This window comes from Aotus nancymaae, unplaced genomic scaffold, assembly GCF_030222135.1.
Source record: "Aotus nancymaae isolate 86718 unplaced genomic scaffold, 86718_ANA_hifiasm-v0.15.2.pri h1tg000029l, whole genome shotgun sequence".
Lineage (NCBI taxonomy): Eukaryota > Metazoa > Chordata > Mammalia > Primates > Aotidae > Aotus > Aotus nancymaae.
In genome coordinates, this window is record NW_026988442.1 from 27456638 (window position 1) to 27478875 (window position 22238).

At 49.1% G+C, this 22238-nt stretch overlaps 1 long non-coding RNA gene across 1 annotated transcript; it reads right to left on the reverse strand.

The window, feature by feature from the left end:
- Window positions 1-2344: 2344 nt before the first annotated feature.
- Window positions 2345-22231, reverse strand: LOC110567925 (uncharacterized). Its single transcript, XR_002478268.2, has 3 exons — window positions 22126-22231; window positions 3114-3237; window positions 2345-2609 (listed from the first exon to the last, which is right to left on the reverse strand). It is a non-coding gene; the product is annotated as an uncharacterized LOC110567925 (long non-coding RNA).
- Between the last annotated feature and the right edge of the window lie 7 nt (window positions 22232-22238).

Sequence of the window (22238 nt, forward strand, 5' to 3'; positions counted from 1 at the left end):
CCATTGATTTCTCGACTGGAAGCCGGCGCTGGCCCCGGTGCATTTCCTCCTAATGGGTGGGAAAGAAAACATGAGGACAGTGGTGTCCTGGCACCAGGCCATCCTCGGGCGCCTCGCTCATTCCTGCTGTCTGCGCCTTCTGAGCCCTGAGATGGAATTTTCGGGAGGTGGCCCAGGGCGAGAGAGGCTGTTTGAACCATTCCAGCTCTCACCCCACCGTCCGGCAGGGCCTGGATCCTCTATTTGCTCAGATGTTCAGGATACTCCTGTCCAGGGACAGGGCCGTCACTCTGCTGTTTAAGGCAGACCCAAGAGCCACCTGGAGTCCCTCAGGGTGGCTTTTGCGCTCTGACCCAACACAGGCCTTGCTCTGCACCCCTGCCCTGTGCACACCTAGGCAGAGCCACCGTCACTTCTCCCTGGGTCACTGCCAATGCCTCCACCGGGGCCTCTGCAGTTCACTGTCCCCATGACAATGACAGGACACTTTAAACCTGCAAGTCGGGCCTTGTCATCTCTCTGCCCGCTGCCCCCCATGGCTCCCCACCTGACTCAGAATGAGTGCCAGCGCCCCGGCCTTGGCCCCGGCTTGTGCCACGTGACTGCCCTTTGTCCTCTGGGTCCTCTCCCCACCTCCCCCTGCTCTGTGACCTGCAGGCTTACCGGGTGGTCCATACCACGGGGCTCCCTTGCCTCTGGCTCTGGATGTGTCCCCTGAAGTGGGGAGGCCCAGCAGGAGGTCAGCAGGGTGGTGTTGGGGTTCACCTGGCTCCTTTTTTTGGGGGTCACCTGGGGCTGGCTGCGCCCTGGCCTCCTCTCTATCCTCCACTACAGGAAGGCCTTTCCTGCCCCAGGGCCTTTACACTTGCTGCTCCCTCTGCCTGGACTGCTCCTTACCTGGCTTCTCCCAGCGTTCAGTACACAGTGCAGCCATGGGCTGAGTGAGGAAGCCTGGCAGAGGGAGGGGCAGGTTGTGCAAAAGAAACAGGAGCTTCCCTCGAGCCACGTGAACTTGGGGCACAATGACTGTCAGTGGCGATGTCAAGCTGGTGGCTGTCACTCAGATCCCAGAGTTTCAAGGAGGGGACTGAGCTGCAGGCAGATGTCAGGGTGTGTCTTGGTTGATGTGGGTCCTGCTATGTGGGCTTGTCAGGGACACCTCATCAACCCTCCCGCCTACAGCGTGTGCTCCTGCTTCCCCCGTAGCGCCATCCCTAAAGCAGCACACTACATTCTCATCACACAGACCTCATCGCACAGCGAGCATTCTTGGTTCCTAGTGTACAGTATTATCTTTTGTCTTCCATTTTAACTACTGAATCTCAAGGGTCGAACACAATCCCAGGTGCACAGTAAATGTTCAGTAGTGTTTGTCTAAATAAAAAACTCAAAGAATACACAGTGTGCATTTAACACACACATACATTCATAGCCCTGCCCCACCTCTGCACACTCATGCACCTGTGTGTGAACACACCCACCGCAGGATCCTTTCCTGAAAGTGGGATTCTTCTGTCCAATTGCACGACACCACTCCCTGGGAGGAGCTCCAAATGGTGCCCACCGCAGAGCCAGTGCCCACCTTTGCTGCCCCGCGGACACCTGTGAATTAGAACCAGACCTTTACCTAGACTCTCTCCCAGCACGAGGATGGTCAGCCCTCTATGGATTTATGCTTTGTCCTCGTTTCTCTGCTCCGAGTGTCTGGGGAAGATTTATGGAGGAACCAACATCATGAAACCTGAGTGACTTAGAGCTTGGGGACGTCACCCATAGCATTTTCAGAGGGAAGGAAATTCAGATGGCGACCAGCCCCATGGAGGACGTCTCCTGGTTTTCCTGGGGAAGCCCCGCCCCCAGCTGCTCCCTCCTCAGGCCCCACCTGCCCTTCCAGGCCCAGCCCAGTCCTGCCTCTTCCCGGGAGTCTCCTCTGAGCTCCTGGGTCACCGGGAAGGGTCTCCTCTGAGCCCTGAGACAGCCCTGTCCACCTACCCACTGGGGTTCATTTCTCATCAGAGCTCCTCCCTCCTCCCCAGGGCCTCCTGTGGGGTCCTCAGAGAGCAGCTTGTCCCCAAAAGGCCCAGGGCTGCCCTTGGTGTCTTCTTAGCTGAGGACTGAGTAGTAAACAAATCACAGACAGGACCATCATATCCCACACTAGGCCATAAAAGGAAAGTTACAACTTTCAAATTCTGTAAATATTTAAAAGTAATGAAATTATACTTCAAGTCTTATAAAACATTAATTGTATCAAGGGTCCCTTATATAAAAATATACACGTATACATTAACACTATAACTCTCAAACTCACAAATATGACACAAAATTAATGTAGGTGCTAGAATAAATATTACCAGGTTTATTCACGCTGGCTTAGCTTCTCTTTCTACAGTTTAGGAGGCTGTTTGGGGATAATTTATCTATTTTGACTGTTCCAAAAGCTGGCGCAAAGCCTGGGCTTTGGGGCTGTTGATGTGCCACTGGGGTCAAGGCCAGGTTTGATCTTAGGAGCTGTGCAAGCTTGGGAGGAATGTCAGCCCCCTGCTGTCCAGGTTTCCTCATCTGTGAAATGGAGTCACACAGGACCCTCTCGCACGGGTTGTCTGGGGCTGCAGTGAAATCACACATGTGCATCATGTGAACAGCAGGAACAGGACCGAGTGACTTCTCATTAAATCAGAAGCTTTCATCATCACTCGGCTACCCAAATACCCGCTTCCCCCTACAGCACCCCAAAGCCCCAGGCTCTGCCAAACTCCCAGGCAGGGATGCGTTGGTAGAACGTCATAAACAGCTAACATAATAAAAATATGCTCCTCGACACATTTTTTAAAAGTATGTATTGATTACACAACAGGCTCCAGTATAATACAAAGTTACATAGAGCAGATTAAAAATACAGCTCTCCCTGGGCCATAAATTTGCCTTAAAACTTGCACATAAGCTGGAAAAGACACTAAACATTTCATTAATGCTTATCTTCTAGGCCTCAGAATTTAGTATAAGCCCTGTGGATGTGCTGCTTTCTGCTGTGTGATCTGGTTCCCTGTAGACATGTCTGTGTCCCACCCCCTGCCCAAACTGTGATCTGTGTTTGGAAATTTATAATTTACCTCCCACCTCCTGAGGTGGTGCTTTCCGTCTGCTCAGAACTCCAGTGAGTTCCTCCATTCAGTACGTATTTATTGAGCACCCGCTATGTGTTAACGCAAGATTCCAGGCGCAGGGGATAAAGCACTGGAAAAAAGAAACAGATGAAATATAGCCTAATCAGGTAAAATAAAGACAGGAGGGAAGAGGAAAGGATGGGAGGAGGGAGTGAGGGAGGAAGGACAAGCGAACGCCAGTGAACTGCCCGTTTGCTCACGCACTGACATTGACATTGACCTTCACAGCAGCCCTGCAGTAGGTGCACGTGCTGTTATGTTCACTAGAGACTGAGGCCCAGAGAGGTTAAAGTAACTGCCCAGAGACACCCAAGGAAGAAGTGGTGGAGGAATGAATTAAACCCAGGGCCTCATGAATTCAAAGCCTCTCATAGGTCTGGAAAAAATGAAGGAATTCCAGAGTGAGGCCAGGTGTGGTGGCTTGCACCTGTAATCCCAGCACTTTGGGAGACGGAGGTGGGCGGTCCACAAGGTCAAGAGATCAAGACCATCCTGGCCAACATGGCGAAACCCCATCTCTAATAAAACACAAGAATTAGCTGGACATAGTGGTGCATGCCTGTAGTTCCAGCTACTCTGGAGGCTGAGGCAGGAGAATTGCTTGAACACGGGAGGTGGAGGTTGCAGTGAGCTGAGATCACGCCACTGCACTCCAGCCTGTATGATGGAGTGAGACTCTGTCTCAAGGAAGAAAAAAAAAAAAAAAGGAATTCCAGAGTGAATGCATGAGCAAATATATACTACCATAAAGTCCCTGCACATCATGATTCCACGATGGCTTTTCAAAACCCGTGGAGAGTCCAGGCCTCTCTACCTCTCCACCTCCCCTGCTTTCTCATTCCCAAGAAGTATTTAGGGTCCAGATCAAGAAACCTGGCCCTCCTCTGCTCCCTCCCTGCTGCAGATGGCATTTTGCCCAGCCTGCTGGGGCGGCCTCCGAACCACTCTACCTGGCTCTGCCCTCACTCACCCCACACCATTCTCCACTTACTGACAGAGGACTCCCGTGAAGACCTGAGGCCCACCGTGCCCTGCCCTGCTCACAGCCTTCCAGGACTCCCACCTCACTCAGAACAAAAGCCAAAGTCCTTACAGAGGGCCCCAAGGCCCAGCGAGATCTGCCCGCCACCTCTGTGACCCCAGCTCCCTCCCCGCGTCCCTTCTCGCCCTCTGCTCAGCCACTGTGGCCTCCTTGCCCTTCCTCTGCCATACCAGACTCTGGCTCATCCACTGTGCGGTTCTGGCCTTGTTCTTCCCTCTGCCTGGGAGGTTCTTCCCCAGGCGTCCCTCTGTCAGCTACCCCAGTTCTTGGCTTAAGTGTCTCCTCCTCTGTGAAGCCCATCCTGACTACCCCATTTCTTCTAACCGCAGCCTCACTCTACCATTTTGTACGTTATTTTTCTCTTAGCACTTGTGGTCATCTGACATCTGCTTCCGTATCTCAATGGCTGGCTGTCTCTTCCTCAAATATAATGTCAGCTCAAGAGGGCAGGGATTTTTATTTTCCAGTCCTCTGTTTTCTCCCTTCCTAGAATCACTTTTATATAAGTTACAACAAAAATCAAACACCTGCTGGGCATGGTGGCTCACACCTCTAATCCCAACACTTTGAGAGGCTGAGGCAGGCAGATCACCTGAGGTCAGGAGTTCGAGACCAGCCTGGCCAAAATGGTGAAACTTCGTCTCTACTAAAACTACAAAGCTTAGCTGAGCGTGGTAGCACATACCTGTAATCCCAGCTACTCAGAAGGCTGGGGCAGGAGAATTGCTTGAACCCAGGAGGCAGAGGTTGTAGTGAGCCAAGATTGCACCATTGCACTCCAACCTGGGTGACAAGAGTGAAATTCTGTCTCAAAGAAAAAAGAAAAAAATACCAAACCAACAACAAAGTCTTTCCTTAGCATGTTCTTGGTGCCCAGCTAAGTGTCTGCCACTGTCCGACGTAGACTCATGGACTAATGGCATTTGCTAATGGCTCTAGGCCTCACTTCTCTCTGTTTCACCTAATTTCTGTGAGCATTGTTTCTCTGCATGATTTACCCACACCTCATTCTATAATCACCTCATTGGAATAAACTGGTCCTCAGAACCTGGAAGTTCATTGAGGCAACGGAGGTCTCCTGCATCTCAACTGTCTGCAGAGTTCCAAGGACCGGGCTGGAAGATGGGGGCTATTGTGTGTCCTGCTCACTCTTGATGCCAAGCACACAGAGCCGGGGCTGGTCTAAACTTGGTGCTGGCTACATATTTAGGTTTGAAAGGGTATAAAAGAGATAAAGAGCAGCTGAGGACAGGTACCCTGGGTTGGGGGCAGGGTCTGTTTGAGCTGAGACATGAAGGATGAGACACGGCCACCAGGAAAAGATGTGGCAAACAGCAAGTGCCTAGGGCCTGGGCAGGAGTGGGCAAGGCAGGTAGGAGTGGGTAAGGGGAGCTGGAGGAACAGCCACGAGGCCCGTGTGGCTGTGGTGGAGGGAGCCAGGGGAGAGTCTGAGAGGCTGGCAGGGGCTCTGACCTCAGCACCTGGGTAGTATGGATTTGGGGGCCCTCTCCAAAATGCCACCACAACACAGTCCTCATGGCCCCCAAATCTATACTCCCCAGGTGCTTCCAATGGGGTATTTGCCCCTGGGTCTTCCCATGGGGTCTCCCTTCTCCTTCTCCGAGGAAGCTTCCACCCGGAGTTCGCACAGGGCCATAAAGCTCATGTTTATTCTGTTAATTGATATAAATGACTTTCCTTTCACAAGCACGCCCATCAGCACTGAGCATGTCCACATTAATTGGGTTGGAGGAGAAAAATTAAGTGCTTCAATTTGCCATTTTTCAAGATGAAAAATGGGAAAGGAGAAAATCACTCAAGTGAGAGAGAAGGAGCTGTGAATGCTGAAACCCCCTTCGAAGAGGAGGCAGAGCCTGCGCCGAGGAGGGGAACAGTCCTGCAGGGAGCAGCCCTGGGCGAAGGAAGGAGGTGATGAGGTCAGAGCCCACAGCACCCCCAGCAGCCCGTCATGTGCTCAAGTGTTTAAACATAGTAAAGCATATTTCAAAAGCAAGACTCATCCAGTATGCCTGGCTGTGCTGTGGGGAAGTATGTCCTGAACTCTGGGTCAGATGGGCTCCTAAAGTTGCAAAGACAGGAAATCCAACCCAACAGACTTAAGCAAAAGGGGAATCGATGGCCTTGGGAGGCCGAGGCAGGCAGATCACTTGAGGTCAGGAGTTCAAGACCAGCTTGACCAAAATGGTAAAACCCAGTCTCTACTAAAAACACAAAAATTAGCTGGGCATGGTGGTGTGCAGCTGTAATCCTAGCTACTTGGGAGGCTGAGGCAGAAGAATCGCTTGAACCCAGGAGGTGGAGGCTGCAATGACCCAAGATTATGCCACTGCACTACAGCCTGGGTGACAAAGCGAGACTCCATCTTAAAAAAGAACAAAAAGGGAAGGGAAGAGAACTGAAAAGTTTTGAGGGTGACTCCAGGGTCAGGTAGAGCTTGATGTAGGGACCCAGTCAGTTTCTCCCAGCCCTCCACGGCTGCTGTCTCCTCTTCCTTGGCTTGTAGGGAGATGCCACCTACCAGCACAGCAGCCCCAGAAGAAAGACTTTCTCTTCCTGGTGGTTCCTGAGGACTTTGCAGGATTCACCTGATTGGACATAACAGGCCACATGTCCATCCTTGATCCAGACACTGGGGTCAAGGTGACAGGATTTGCTCACAGGGCCACTCCCTGAGGTGACTTGGTGTAAGTAAGAGAGAGATGTCCCTTCCTCTCAGGAGTGACATCTCACTCTTATTTTTCTTGAGAAGCAGGGAATGTTGTCTTGGGGATGGGACCAGTCCTTTAAGCAGCTTAAATCCCCATTTCTCACTGGATGGGCCCACAGGAACACCACTGTGTCTACTATGATCTGTCACCTGCACAAGGTCATAGCCTTCTCGGGAAGATGAATCAAATGACAGGATGTGCAGTGAGCAGCTCTATGGCCACCAGTGGCCACCACTTCTGCACCCCAAGGCCAGCTCAGGTCTCTTCTTTCCTCATCTGGAGTGATGCTCCCCATCCCCACCCCACCATGTCTCAGATGCCCAGCTGTATCGGTGTGTTCTCAGGCTGCTAATAAAGACACACCTGAGACTGGGTAATTTATAAAGGAAAGAGGTTTAATGGACTCACGGTTCCACACATCTGGGGAAGCCTCACAATCATGGCAGATGGCAAATGAGAAACAAAGACATGTCTTACGTGGTGGCAGGCAAGAGGGCATGTGCAGGGGAACTCCCCTTTATAAAACCATCAGATCTCGTGAGACTTATTCACTGTCACAAGAACAGCACAGGAAAGGCGCACCCCTATCTTCGATTACCTCCCACCGGGTCCTTCCCATGATACGTGAGATTTGGGTGGGGACACAGAGCCAGGCCATATCATCAGCCCTCCCCACGCTGAACTTCAAGCCTCCCCACTCATCTTGTTCTCATTCTCTGAGTCCCTGCTTTGCCAGATTCTTTTAATCAGATATTATAGAAAGGCACCATCTTAGCTCTCAACTTATCCTCAGAGTCTTGGTTAAGACCCTTTTTGCCCAACGCCTTGGACACTTGCCATCAACTCAGATGGGGATGCTTGCAAGGGAGCAGGTTCAGAGTGGGGAATATCGGGGCTCAGTTTGGGACATGCTGTTTACTGTGCCCATGAATCTTCCCATTTGGAGGCTTAATTCTGGGGAAACAGAGAGAGAACGCCCAGCCTTTTGGGGAGGCAAGTGGGCACCAGCACCTCCCAAATTCCCCGTGTCCCAGGCCACTGTGGGGTACGAGAGGCAGGGGCTCGTTACTTCCTAACCCTCACTCTTTCCCGAAGCTTCCCTAGAGCCGAGCAAAAGTACTTCCCTCTCCTGGCCCACCTCCTTCTCATCTTTACTCTTCCACTGTGTGCCTACAAACTACACAGCTTGTTAGTGAGATACGCTAATAAACCACCACGTCATCACATTAGCAGTTTCCAGCTGAGAATCTCCCTTCCTGCTCGGGGTGGCAGGCACCCAAACACAGCCCCCATCATCAGGCTGTTTGCACAGCTAATTACTTTTTTTCCAACATAGAGGCGAGAGACTTCCTGAGGCTTCCACACATTCAGAACTACTGATGTGGATTTCAGAATGGTCCTTCTGCCAGGCTGATCTGGACGTCCTGAAGACTTTTGGGAATAGTCAGATTCTGCCCTCTCATTGGACAGAAGGGGAGGCCGAGGTCCAGAGAGGGGTTGACTGCTCTCGTTTTTCAGATGAGAAAACTCAGGCACAGAGTGACATGATGGTGCATCCAAAGCAGCTCAGGGCTGGGGACCTGAGGCCAGGCCTCCCATTTCCCACAAAAGGGCTCTTCCAAGGGTTCATCTTACCTCTTCCCAGCTAGGTGGAGAGGGCTTTTTCCCCCAGTATGAGGAGGTCAAATAGAAACAGGGTTTTGTGTATGGCCACTGGTACTTAGAGAGGAAGGGCTCGCTTCTTGCCTCATCTACCAATTCCTGCCCAGCCTTGGAAGAGGAAGACACCCCAGCAGGTGGGGCAGGAGCTGGTGATACGGTCTGGCCCTCTGTCCCCACCCACATCTCACATGTCATGGGAGGAACCTGCTGGGAGGTAACCGAAGATCCTCCCAGGACTTCCTTTAGGAGGTCCTCTGCTTCCAGGGCTCTCCCAGGATGCCTGTGGGCTGTACCTCCCAGGTCAACTCTTGCTTCCCCATAGCCCAGTCTCCTTGTACCTCGGTAGGGCTGCCCACACACACCTGGGGTTGGCAGATGTCCAGGTCTGGCCCCCTCCAGGCATGGTGACTGCTCAGACACAGCCATGTGCCCAGGTTGGTCCAATGCACACATGCTGGGTGCCTCCACTGGAATGAAGGGGAAAGAGAGACACTCTCTTCTGGCTCTGTGAGAGTGAACCAAGCCTGGAGCTTGGATGGGTAGAGTGGCATCACTCAGGGAGCCTGTCTGGGAAGCCAGCCCAGGTAAGAGCACTACCTTCCATGACGCTTGGGTAGAAATGACAGAAAACTCACTGAAATGCCTTAACAGAAAAAGATAATTCATATTAGCTCACATAAAGCTCCACTCCATCCTGGTATTCTGAGAGTTTAACTGGACCCTCCCTCCCCAACTCTGGGCTCGCCTTTCCTCTCCATGAGCTTTGCTCCAGCGAGATGTTTTCCTGGAGGTGGCAGGGAAGGCCTCCCATCATTGCCACCCCAGCAGTCGGAGGACACGTCTTTCCCAACACTCATGCCAGTGTCCTGGAGCTGACTCCATCTGCACCTACTCTGGCCTCCTGTCCAACCCCGAGCCAATCACTGTAGTCAAGGGAAGAGGATGCCCTGATTGGTCAGATCTTGATCATGTGATGACCAGGGTCACCAGTGACTTTGCACTGCCTTCTGCCCCCATAATTCACCTTAGCAACCAGCTCTAGCTCTTTTGTGGCACTCGGGACTGGGAAAGCTATGCCAGGGTCCTGCATGTTGAATTACAGGGAAAGCCACACCAGGGTCCTGCATGTTGAATGACTCAGTACTTGGATCTCAGGCGGCTGTGGCTCCTTGAAGGAGAGGACAGCAGGGTGATCTTGGTTAATCTTGGCAATGACACTGACTCACTAAGAGACCTTGGGCAAATTACTCCATGTCTGTTCCCTCTTATGTAAAATGAAGATAATAGGACCTGCTTCAGAGGGTTGATTGAGGATTAAACGATGTGATTTGTGATGGTGATTTGGAAGAATGCCTCACCCACAGCAGGGCAGTAAAGAGAGATAACTGTAGCTGGATCACATCTGGTCAAAACTACCCCCCATTCCCCTCCACTTCTCCCTCTCCCAGATAAAGAGAGGGGGTGGATTTCTAATATGAACATCAGCCTATGTCACCTCCTCACTAAAAGCTCTTTAATGTCACCTTATGGGCTTCAAGGTCAAGTTCAGGGTCCTCACCCTGGTCTACACAAGGTCCTGCAGGATCTAGCCCTCCCCAGCTCAGTCCAGACACATGGGACCTTTCTCCTTTTCAAACACACCAACCTCAGTCCAGCAAAGGGACTTTGCCTCTTGCCATCCCCTCCACCTGGAGAAGTCTTCTCCGCCTGGAGCACAGCTACCACTGTGATATGGGTTGGCTGTGTCCCCATCCAAATCTCATCTTAAACTGTAGCTCCCATAATTCCCATGTGTCATGGGAGGGACCTGGCAGGAGGTAATTGAATCATTGGGGTGGGTCTTTCCTGTGCTGTTCTCATGATGGTGAATAAGTCTCATGAGATCTGATGGTTTTATAAAGGGGAGTTTCTCTGCACATGCTCTCTTGCCTGCTGCCATGTAAGATGTGACTTTGCTCCTCCTTTGCCTTCTACCATGATTGTGAAGCCTCCCAGCCATGTGGAACTGTAAGTCCATTACACTTCTTTCCTTTACAAATGACCCAGCCTCAGATATGTTTTCATTAGCAGTGAGAGAAGAGATTAATACACACTATAAGTAACACCCTCAATTCATATGGGTCTCTTCTCAAATTCTCCCCAGAGAAGCCTTCCCTGAGCATTTTCTCTATGGTAAACCACCTCTCCCCACTTCCTTTCTGTCACCATCAGCCAGGCACACGTTTCATTGTATCACTTATGATTATCTAAAAGTATCTTAGTCTCCTTTTTGTGTTTTTATCACATGTGAAGGATATTTGGGGATTGGAGGGCATAGTCCAGACAAGGTAAGTCAAAAAGGAAGAAAGCTAAGTCCTAGGGCACAGACTGAGACTCCTCTTACTGGATGATCAGAAGCTCTGTTGAAAGAGAAACTTTGCTAGATCCCAGTGAGCCAGCTAATAGTGTCCCTGGACAGCAGAACCGGTTGCCGCTTGCTAGAGTTTGCCAGGTAGTCCTGGCTGCTGCAGCCTCTCTCCTGCACCTTCTGGGCATCTTTAGGCATTGGGGAGTGATTGGTGCTAGGTGATAAGCAGCCTCAATCAACATTTGGGAGTCAGGGGTCAGTGGTAGTTGAGCACGTGGACTTTGGGGTCAAAAGTGGGTTTGAATACTGTATTTGTCCATTCTTGCACTGCTATAAAGACATACCTGAGACTGGATAATTTGTAAAGAGAAGAGGTTTAATCAACTCACATGTCCATAGGCTGTACATGAAGCATGGATGGGGAGGCCTCAGGAAACTTACAGTCATGGTGGGAGGTGAGGAGGAAGGGTGCATGTCCTGCGTGGCTGGAGCATGAGGAAGAGAGACATTGAAGGGGGATGTGCTACACGCTTTCAAGCAACCAGATCTTGTGAGAACTCTATCACCAGACAGCACGGTGGTGGGGGGGCTGCTAAACCATTAGAAATCACCCCCATTATTCAATCACCTCCCACCAGCCTCCTCCAAAACTGGGATTTACAAATTAACATGAGATTTGGGTGAGGACACAGAACAAAAGCATATCAAATCCCAAACTCCACTTCTATAGCCAAGGACTCCGTGGTTATTAACTCAGGGCCTGCCAGGGGCCAGCCGCTTACTACACACTTTGCATGAACTCTCTTGACTTGTGTGTAAGCAGCACAGGCTAATGTCTGTACATGTGCACCCTCTATAATGATGTCTGTCATTTTCATTATTGAGCAGACTGTAATGGTTGTTGTGAGCAGAATGGGGGACTCTGAGTAAAGACCATTGGCATTCATGCCTCTAACTGCAGGGAAATCCTTCCAGTGCCTGAAGCTGGCCCTCAGGTCTCCTGTGAATTTGCTCAAGCTACCCTTGAGTTACCACAGGCCCCATCCATCCACTCATCAACATTTACATAGGCCAGTCAAGACACCCTGGGAGACACAGACAAGGCGGTCAGAGCTGTGTCCTTGGGAAGCTCAGGTCAAGGGTGCTGTCCTCCCACTATTAACAAGGTCCTTTCCTCTCCAGGCCTCCAAGCCTCCAACCCTCAAAAGATGCAGCTGTTTAAGACGCAGATGTGCAACTCTCAGAAGATGCACTACTCACATTTACACCCTGAGACAAACATATCATTTTACCGAAAGGACCTCAGAATTGGATGATTTTGTTTATTTGCCTAAGAAATGCTTTACTTGACTTGTAATCTAGAGATGGTGAAATGTACAGTCTTTGAATGTACATTTAGATTTGTTTTGACAAATGCACAAACCCCTATCATGCAAACTCTTATCACAATATAGGACACTGCCCTCATTTCAAAACCCCCCTTGCACCCCAACCTGTCAACCCCACACACCAGCTCCCAGAAGTTGCCTCTTTTCTGATTGCCTTTACCATAAGTTAGCGTTGTTAGTTCTAGATACCATAGCAATAGAATCTATAGCATGTACTCTTGGGTCTAGCTTCTTTTTCTCAGCATACTGTTTTAAAATTAATCTGTGCAACTGTGTGTCAATAGTGCATTCCTTTTCATAGCGCAGTACTAAGTATCATTTTAAAAAATGAACCTGGGCTGCACACAGTGGCTCATCCCTGTAATCCCAACACTTTGGGGGCTGAAGTGGGAAGATCTCTTGAGGCCAGGAATTCAAGACCAGCCTGGGCAACATAGTAAGGCCTTATCTCTACAAAAATCTTTTTAAAAAATTACCCAGGCATGGTAGCATGTGCCTGTAGTCTCAGCTACTTGGGAGGCTGAGGTGGGAGAGTTGCTTGAGCCTAGGAGCTTGTAATAAGCTGGACAACAGAATGAGACCTGGTCTCAAAAACAAAAGCAAAAAAGCAGCATTTGTTCGTCCATGATTTCCCCAATACCCCTAGAGCTGTGTCTAGCTTCTTTTTATTTATTTATTTATTTTTGAGACAGGGTCTCCATCTGTCACCCAGGCTGGAGTGCAGTTGTGCAATCATGGCTCACTGCAACCTCGACCTCTAGAGCTCAAGCAATCCTCCCCACTCAGCCTCCTGAGTAGCTTGAACTACAGGCATGAGCCATCATATCTGACGAGTTTTTAAATACTTTGTAGAGACAGGGTCTCACCATCTTGCAGAGGCTGCGGCTATGGTTTGATCGGTGGTGTCCCTTCCAAAATTCACATTGAGACTTCATCCCCAGTGCAAATAAAAAAGCAGTGTAGCTTCCGGGAGGTGATTAAGGCATGAGGGCTCCCCTCTCATGAATGGGATAAGCATCCTTATAAAAGGGCTTGAGGTTGAAGGGGGCACTCTTGTGCCCTTTCATTCCTTCCACATGTCAGGACACAGTGTTCCTACCCTCTGGATCAACCAGAAGGCAACAAGGCACCATCTTGGAAGCAGGGAGAGAGACGCCTTGAGCAGACACCAGTGCTGCCAGTGCCTTGCCCTTGGACTTCGCCTCCAGAACTGTGAGAAATACATTTCTATTGTTTGCAAATTACCCAGTCTGTGGTATGCTGTCCTAGCAGCACAGGCAGACTAAGATACTAGCCTACGATCAATGCTCAGAAATACTTGTTGCAGGAGTGAATCTGTGAAATGGCAAGGCCGCTGTTTACAACGAGGAAGAAAGACAAAGGAGAGGAAATGAGAACCCAGCCTTGCTCCTTCTGCAGAAATGGTCTCAGGAGTAAAAGGGACAAAGGCTGGCTCTCCACTCACCCTGTCGGACCTTTCTCCAGAAATGCAGGGGAAGCCGCCACCTGGTGAATAATTCACCTGCAGCCAGGAGCCCCGAATGCTGCGCTGGCAAAAAGCAAGCAGCATGCAGAATCATTTCTTATTTTTCATCTGCTCAGAACCAGGGTCTTAAAGTGCTTGCTTTTCCATCCTACTAATTTTGGAGGCAATTAGCTGTTGGGTGTTCTTGCCATCGGCCCCCTCTGTGTGTGTGTCCTTGTTAGGTGTGCTCACCCTGCCCAAACACACCAGCTGTGAAGAGCTTTGTTAATCTGCTCTTAAACTACCATTTTAACAAGTTTCTTAAGTGATAGAGGCATTTCTGCATAAATAGCAAGTGGTAAGCCTCCCCCTGGAACATTAACCTGATTTATTAAAAACGCTGTGACTACCAAGCTTTATACATCAACATCTTTAACACAAAAAAAATATGACCTCATCTCCTCCCACAGTCCCAGCCCTAATGTAGACAGACAGCTCTGATGAGAGGTAAGAACCTGGAAGATGTCGCTGTGAAAGGCAAAAGAAGCCAGTTTTTAAATATTTCAAATGCAGCCAGGCCAGCCAACCAAAACTTGTTTTCTCCAACATCAGCCTGGAAACAAGTGGAGAAAAACAGACACAATTTCTTTCCATGACCAAACCTTCCCACCTAGCTGGGCCAAGGATGAGGTCACCCTAACACCTCTCTCTGTGACTCTGATGGGCTGGGGGGATGGGCTGAGAGTAGGGGAACACCCCACTGGATGCCCACATCGCCCTCCCGCCCCAGCCTGCCAGAAACTGAGCACTTGCCAAGCACCTTCCATGCACACATCCCTCTTGACTTGTTTTGGGTGATCTCAGCTCACCACCTGTACAATTATTTAACTAATATTATTTTAAAATGGATCACTTTTAAAATTTTAGCCTCAAACCAAACAATACTGTCCATGAAACTGTAGATTTCCTGCATTAGTTGTGTATGGTTTTTCTTCAACACTTTAAAGAGTAAACGGTGAAATAAATAATGCACTCTGGCATACATGTACTATTAGTGCGACACACAACATACCAGGGATGCTGAGTTGATTCTCAAAGATCAGAACAACAATGTTTCCTGGGACTTGGAGGGTGTCTAATACTTTGGAGATTCAAAGATGAAGCTTTGTTTTCCAGTCCAGAGACTTCAGTGCAAGAGACTACATCTATCAGTGGGGAGCAGACGCACACTGCTTCTGACCAATGCCTGCATCGCTTCTCCTGAGAAGTAGAGGAGCACCGCTTGGGGTGGATAATGAAGGAGACGATGTTCTGGGGTGTGTGTGTGTGTGTGTGTGTGTGTGTGTGTGTGTGTGTGTGTGTGTTTTAGTTATAGGTGAATACTTAGATTATGTGACTTCAGGAACTCTTTGGGAAATAGAGAGAGGGAGGGTGGGACAGTGAGAAGCATGAAGCTGGGGTGAGGATGCAGGGTCCTGACTTCAGTCTGTGTCTAACCATTGCCATCTCTTGCCTGGACTATTTTAGTCTCCTAACTGGTCTCCCATCTCCACCCTTGGCCACCACCTTGTGTTCTCCGTTCAGAGCCAGGGTGGGCATTTCAACTCAAGTCAGATCATCAGATCCCATCACTCAGAGTCCTCTAGATTCCCAGCCTCTCATGCAGAATAAGAGCCAAAGTCTTCCTCATGCCCTGCAAGGCCCTCCATGGCCTGACCCCTCATCCTCTCTTCACACCCCAGCCCCTGCCACTCCCCACCTCACTCCTCTGCTCCAACCACATGGGCCTCCGTGCTGCTCCCCCAGCCCCTTGGGAACCCTCCTGCCTCAGGGCCTTTGCACTTGCAGGTCCCTCTGCCAAGGCTGCTCATCCCCAGATTTCTCCCTGGCTCATCCTCTCACTCCAGGCTCTGCAGATGTCACTTCCTCTGAGAGGCCCTCTCTGATGCCACCCTCTAGAGAGCATCCTATTGCTGTGTCATGACTCAGTTTACCTTATGCTTCTTCTCAATATACATATTCAATGCATGTGTGTCTAATACCTGTGTGTCTATGAGCAAACGAGGGGAAAATGTTCTCAGAGGATGCACAAGAACCTGAAAGTGATACTAGCCTCTGTTAGTGGTAGGCGGGGAGTGAAGGGCTTTATGTTATTTAAATCTTTAAAGAACAACTGAATTACTCATATAATGAAGAATATTGGGAGAGGAGTCAGAGTGAGGAAAGAAACAGCCTAGAAACAAGTAAATCTGGGTAAGAACCAAGATGAGCAAGGACTTCCTCCCTCCTCCCTGTGTTACCCCTGAGCAGCAGCATGTTCCATATGGCAGAGCCTGAGATGCTTGCATGGAGGCTCTGGGCAAGGACTCACCTCTCTCTGCAGTGACCACAGGTGACTCTGAATATAAAACAAGGTCACAGGTGGCTCACAGATCCAAAGAAGTGTTTTGTTGGGTCTCTATGGTGCTTTAGAAATTAGGAGATGTCAGCTAAACATCTGGATTTCTGCCTTCTCTTAGATAAATGAGTAGCCACAGCCACTGAGAAGTAGCAATGTTCTTCAAATGGGGCCTGGGCTCTCCCCTTCGCTGTAGCCCCCACCTCTCCCTACTGCGCTCTCAGCCCTGAGACTGAGTCAGAGTCACCTTTATTATTACACTCAGCTTGCTGCATTTCTTCTTGTAGAGTTGAGAGGGAGTCGGAGTATGTATTATACTCATGTCTTCATGTCATCATGTCTTCATGACTCATGTCATAAAAAATGGGAAACTAACAGGACCAGGTAGTTCTAGATTTTTCTAGAATGGGGAGACCAGGAGTTTTCTGCGTGGTCTGCCTGGCTGACTCTGAGCCAAGCCTCTCCAGCCCTGTGAGTCTGCCACTATTAGGTCAACCAGCCAGGATGCTAATGGGGATGAAGGCAGCACAAGCTAGCTTTCTACTGGTGGCCCAGAAACCCAGGAGACACTCTCAGCTTTGGCCCAGAATTCATCTGCCATATTTTTCCCTGATCTGGTCAAACTTTGCAGGGGATTCCTTGGGCCTAGGATTCCTACACTGTTTTCTCCTCTCTCTTGGATTAAGGAGCAGGATCTCAGGGGCAACCTGGCATGGGGCAGGCCGAGGAAGAGGAAAGCAGCGCTCTAGACCTGCTCCTTTCCAAGCATTTCCCTTCTTATCCATGTTCTTTTGTATTCTATAAGGGTTCACCTGATTGCTTACTCTGTCTCTCTTGCTTGTTTGCTATTGCTCCATCTTCATCCCTGTCTCTCATAAAGAGAGAGAAACAGGCTCTCGACTGAACCGCCAGCCCCACCCTCATCTTTGTACTTGCAGTGTGCCAGAGCACTGGATTAAGAGTCTAAAAAATGAGGCAGGACACACCTCCCCCAACCCCCGACCACTAGCCATTTCCGCAGTCCTCAGTAAGCCACGCACTTCTGCTCTTCTACAAATGCATATGGCATAGGTTACTTTGGGTCTAAGATTTAACTATACATTTCTAGGATAATTCTGGAATATTCTAAGTCAGCAAACTCAGGTCAGTGGAGAGGTCAGGGCATGAGCTCTCAAATGAGAAGTCCCGGGCTTAAATCCTGACTTGCTCCTCTCTGTGAGACATGTGCAAAGGACTCAACCTCCCTGTGCCTCAGTTGCCTCATCTGTAATATGGGGAGAATAACAACATCACCCTTTCTGAGGTTGTTCTAAATATTGTGAAGGAGGAAAATTTCACCTCCACCCAGTTTTTAGCTGGGCCTAGAATAAAATTGACATAAGACCTGACTTCAGTCTGTGTATGGTCATCGACTGATATGGTCTGATATGGTCATCGTCACTGGAAGGGAGGTGGTAGCGGGCCCCAGAGAAAGGGCAGGATGCAGGTCTAATCAATGGGACTCTGCAGGCATTGGTCATCTCCTCTCTGAGAAGCGTCACCCAGAAATTGTCCTTTCCTGACAAGTTTACTTGTGATTCAATAACAGAAGAAACACACACGCATTTATTATATTTAATTCAAGTTTTCTATGGTACAGGACAGAAGGCCCAAAGATGCAATCAGTTAAACACTTAGATTTCGAATTGGACAAAGAGTAGCAATTTGAAGAGCAACTGAATTATGTGGGAGGCTAAAAAAAATTATTATAACAAGCTCTGTACAGAACTCTAGTCTCAACTTCCAGTCCTTGATGATAAGAATGTTACTTTCCTTCTAGGGATATAGGGAGGGCATCTCTCACATAGGAATTTTATCTCCTGCTTTTACAGAACAGAACGAAGGTCAGGATGATCTTCTTGTACCTGCTGCATTACAAGCGCCCTTAATTCCAAACAGCCAACATGCTAGAGCAGCATATTTCAAGGTGACATATTCTTAACTCCTTCAATATCAATTCAGAAAATACACATAAAGCCTATGTACAGTTCAATGCTAGGTGTAGTGAGCACTTAATATATGTTAGCCTTTTAGAAGTTCACATCTTGTAGTTCACACACGTAGTGTAACAATATAACACAGTCTGCCATCGGAATCCTTTCTACAGATGAATTTGTTCTGTGTTTCTCCCCCAGGATGTTAACACTTTTTTTCTTTAATTAGCTACCAACTTCTTTTTTATTTTATTTTATTTATTTATTTTTGAGACAGAATCTCACTCTGATGCCCAGGCTGGAGTGCAGTGGCACACTCTCAGATTCTCCTACCTCCGCTTCCTGAGTGGCTGAATTAAAGGCACGTGTCACCATGCCAAACTAATTTTTGTATTTTTAGTAGAGACAGGGTTTCGCCATATTGGCCAGGCTGGTCTTGAACTCCTGACTTCAGGTGATCCACCAGCCTCAGCCTCCAAAAGTGCTGGGATTACAGGTCTGAGCCACTGTGCCTGGTCCCAACTTCTTTTCTAATTGAGATATTTTACTTCTGGCTATGCTAGAGGAGTTGGAAGACTTGCTCGTACTGTTTCCCTTTCCACGTGGGGGATGTGTAGTGAGGGCTCCTTTCTAGACCAGGCACATCCTCACTGCCCACCACAATCTTCTCCATGCCCAATTCTCTAATCGACATTAACCCCACTCCCAGCCCCTGTAGATGCTGAATTTGCAACCTCCAGCTCAAGAGATCAGGTAAATAAACCTGCAAATAGAACTTCCGAGTGTGGCACAGAGACAAGTTCCAAAATGAGCCTGTGGGTGTTCACAGGAGAAGAGAGGCTGCAGGTCTGGCATGGTGAGAGGTGGTTTCAGGTAGCGGCTGGTGATAGACGCTGAAGTGGAAAGGCAGGGTTGAGGAGCAGCGAGCACCCGTAGAAAAGCAGGAAAGCATCTGTGTCCTGCACCATCCTCCCGCCCTGATGTCCACCTGCTAGGCTAGAATTCACTCAGTAGTGAATTTCCCAGCCTCAGGTATCCCAGGAACATCCCCGGTCCATGGGGTCAGCTTCGGAGCTCCACAGTGCCCATGGCCACACCTGCTTAACAGTTGCAGCAGAATGGACCCATCAGACCTGACCACCCGCCCCAGAACAGGGCTGGGAGACAAACAGCAGCGATCACAAACCACATCTGGGCAGAGCAGATCAATTGTTTTCCACACAGTAACGTGCTCACTGATACAGGGGCAATTCTTGCGGTGCCTGTAACTCAATCCAGAATGAGGATACTGGATTTCAGGCCCCACTTCCTAGATGAGGCTTCCTCCCGATAGTGCCAGGGTGAACCATTCCTGATGCTCAGATATTGTCAAATCAAGTCAAATATCATTGCTGGTTTTAGCTACAAAAAGCCACAGCTCAAAATTGGTTCCTAAACTCAAAGTCAATTAAGCAGATGTTGAAGAGGCGGAACTGAATCTCATTAATGAACACTGGACTGAAAAATCATTCTGTGAATCTGTGAATTTTTCTCCTCCACTTTCTGCTGGCTCTAGTTGCAGAAGCTTCTGGGAGAAATTCTGATATGGCCATCGTCACTGGAAGGGAGGTGGCAGCGGGTCCCAGGGAAAGGGCAGGATGCAGGTATGATCAATGGGACTCTGCAGGCTTTGGTCATCTCCTCTCTGAGAAGCTCCACCCCGAAACTGTCCTTTCCTGATGATTTTACTTGTGGTTAGGTGACACTTTGTCCTTGGCAGCAGGTTTTCTGTTCAATGGGGCATGGCCTATGAGGTGTGTTTCCAAGTCTGGGGAGTCAGCCACATAGAGCCAGTAAACCAGCCACTGGCCTGGGGGCAATGTCTGCAAAGTAGCTTAATGTCCACCCTTCCCCACCTCTCCCAATCTGTTCCTCCTGCCCCCGCCTTCCCATCTCTGTAAATGGCACTGCCATCTGCCCAACAGCTCAGCCAAAAACCTAGGAGTCATTTCCAATTCCTCTTTCCTCACCCGCCCACTTGAGATCCATCAGCAAGCCCTGCTGACCTTCCAAGCAGCACCGGAATCCACCCACCTCTCTCCCTCTGCATCACCCCGTCTGCTCCGCGCCATCAGCATCTCCCACCTGGACCGCTCCAAACACCACCTGATCTCCCTGCTTCCACTTGTCCCTGGGCCACCCCCTCCCCATGTGAACGTGAAGCAGATCATCTTCACTTGCTTAGAATGCGTCAATGGGCTTCCATTGTTCTTAGACTTAAACCCAAGCCCTCTTGCAAGGCCTCCTGGGCCTACATGATCAGCCTCTGTTGCTCCTCCATTCTCATCTCCCACCCCTCGCTACACTGCCCAGAGGAGCATGTGCCTGGGAACAATGATAGTTCAGGCCCTGATCACAAAGTCAGTGTGTGGCCTTCAATATAATAGATGGAGGTGTTCTCATTCAATTACATTCTGAAAGGCAAATAATTTTTTTTTTTTTGCTTTTAATCTAGTTTGGGGGGAGCACACTAGAAATGCAACAGTCTGGGATATTCTCTAAACAGCACCTGATTTCTACCTGGTGTGAACCCTCAGGACAATGAGCAGTGGAAACTCCGCCCTTGATATTCTGGGTTTTAGGGACTGACTGTATACAAGAGCCGCTGCCATAAGCATATCATAAGCATGGCCCCAACATGAAATGCCCAGGACTCACACCTAGCAATGTTTCCTTTTCCAGTTTCCAGGGACAAAGTCTCAGGGGCTCATCGCCTTTAATGCCTCTCTCCTACTCAAGCTCGGAAACAGACGCGTATGAACCACCGTGAAGGCAGCAGCGTGCTGGTTTAATAACTGCACTGTATACCTGCTTTTACAACGGCATTCTACTTATGTTAGCGGATATTGCTTTCCTATTCACAGTCGAAAATTACTCAAGCATAAAAATACAAAGTCCGGTTCAAAGAAACCTCAAGTAATTCTACAGATGGCACTGCGTTATTGCAAAAGTGGTGCAATTGTATGTGCGTAACTGACATTGGGGGTCCCTGACTTCAGTGATTGCTCCTCAAGGCAAGGGCCATGAATTGCCATCTGGGTGCCCCAGAGCCTGGTCAAATCCTGGCCTCCAAAGAGGCTCACCAAAGGTTTGTTTGGGTTGAATTAAGCCAGTCACACCTGTTCATAGTGTATTCCTATTGGAAACAGATGCTCAATGCTGCAAAGAAAAATTAGCACTGAGACAAAGGATCTTTCAGCAACGCAACTTTTACTCCCAGACTGAAGGAAGGTTACCATTGCTAGCCGTCTTGCCATGAGAGTACAATGAACAAAGGACAAGCAGACAAATTTATCCCTTACGCATCTGGGGTCGTCCTTACTGCTGTGTCTGATCTCCGTGGGCTGGAGACAGACCTCAGAATCTAAACTAAAACCCAACTGGCTAACAACTTAAAACTTCTATAAACAGGTAAAAGCAATGGAGAGCTGGGACATGCCTGTGAGCACGTCCAGCACAGATATCTTGGTTAAAGTACAAGGACATAGAATGTACTAAATATACATAAAGCCTATGTATAGTTCAATGCTGGGCATAGTGAGCACTTAATATATGTTAGCCTTTTAGAAGTTTATATCTTGTAGTTCACATATGTGCTGTAACAATAGAATACAGTCTGCCATCAAAACCCTTTCTACAGACAAGTTAGTTTTGGACCCTTACGTGCCTGTAAGCATGGCATGTCTGACAGCTACCTAGGATAGAACTTAACGAAGAGTTATTAGCACACTTATGATGTATTCTTTAACAAGAAAGGAAACTTTAAAGAGGAACTTTTCTACTTCTCACAATTCCTAAAAACTCCATTCCTGCCATAGGCTTCCTGACCATAGGACACAGTTCAAACAAGCTTTAGATGTCACTGCGTTTCTCTCCCCCTAGAGAAAGGGAGAATCTATACAAGGTGCCACTCACCACCTGCACCTCGCAGTTTGGAAACAGGATGAGCTTCTCCCCTTGCTGTGTCCAGCCCCAGTCCTCCCAACCAGATGCAAGTTAGGGTTCTGAAAGCTGTCAGAATCAAAATA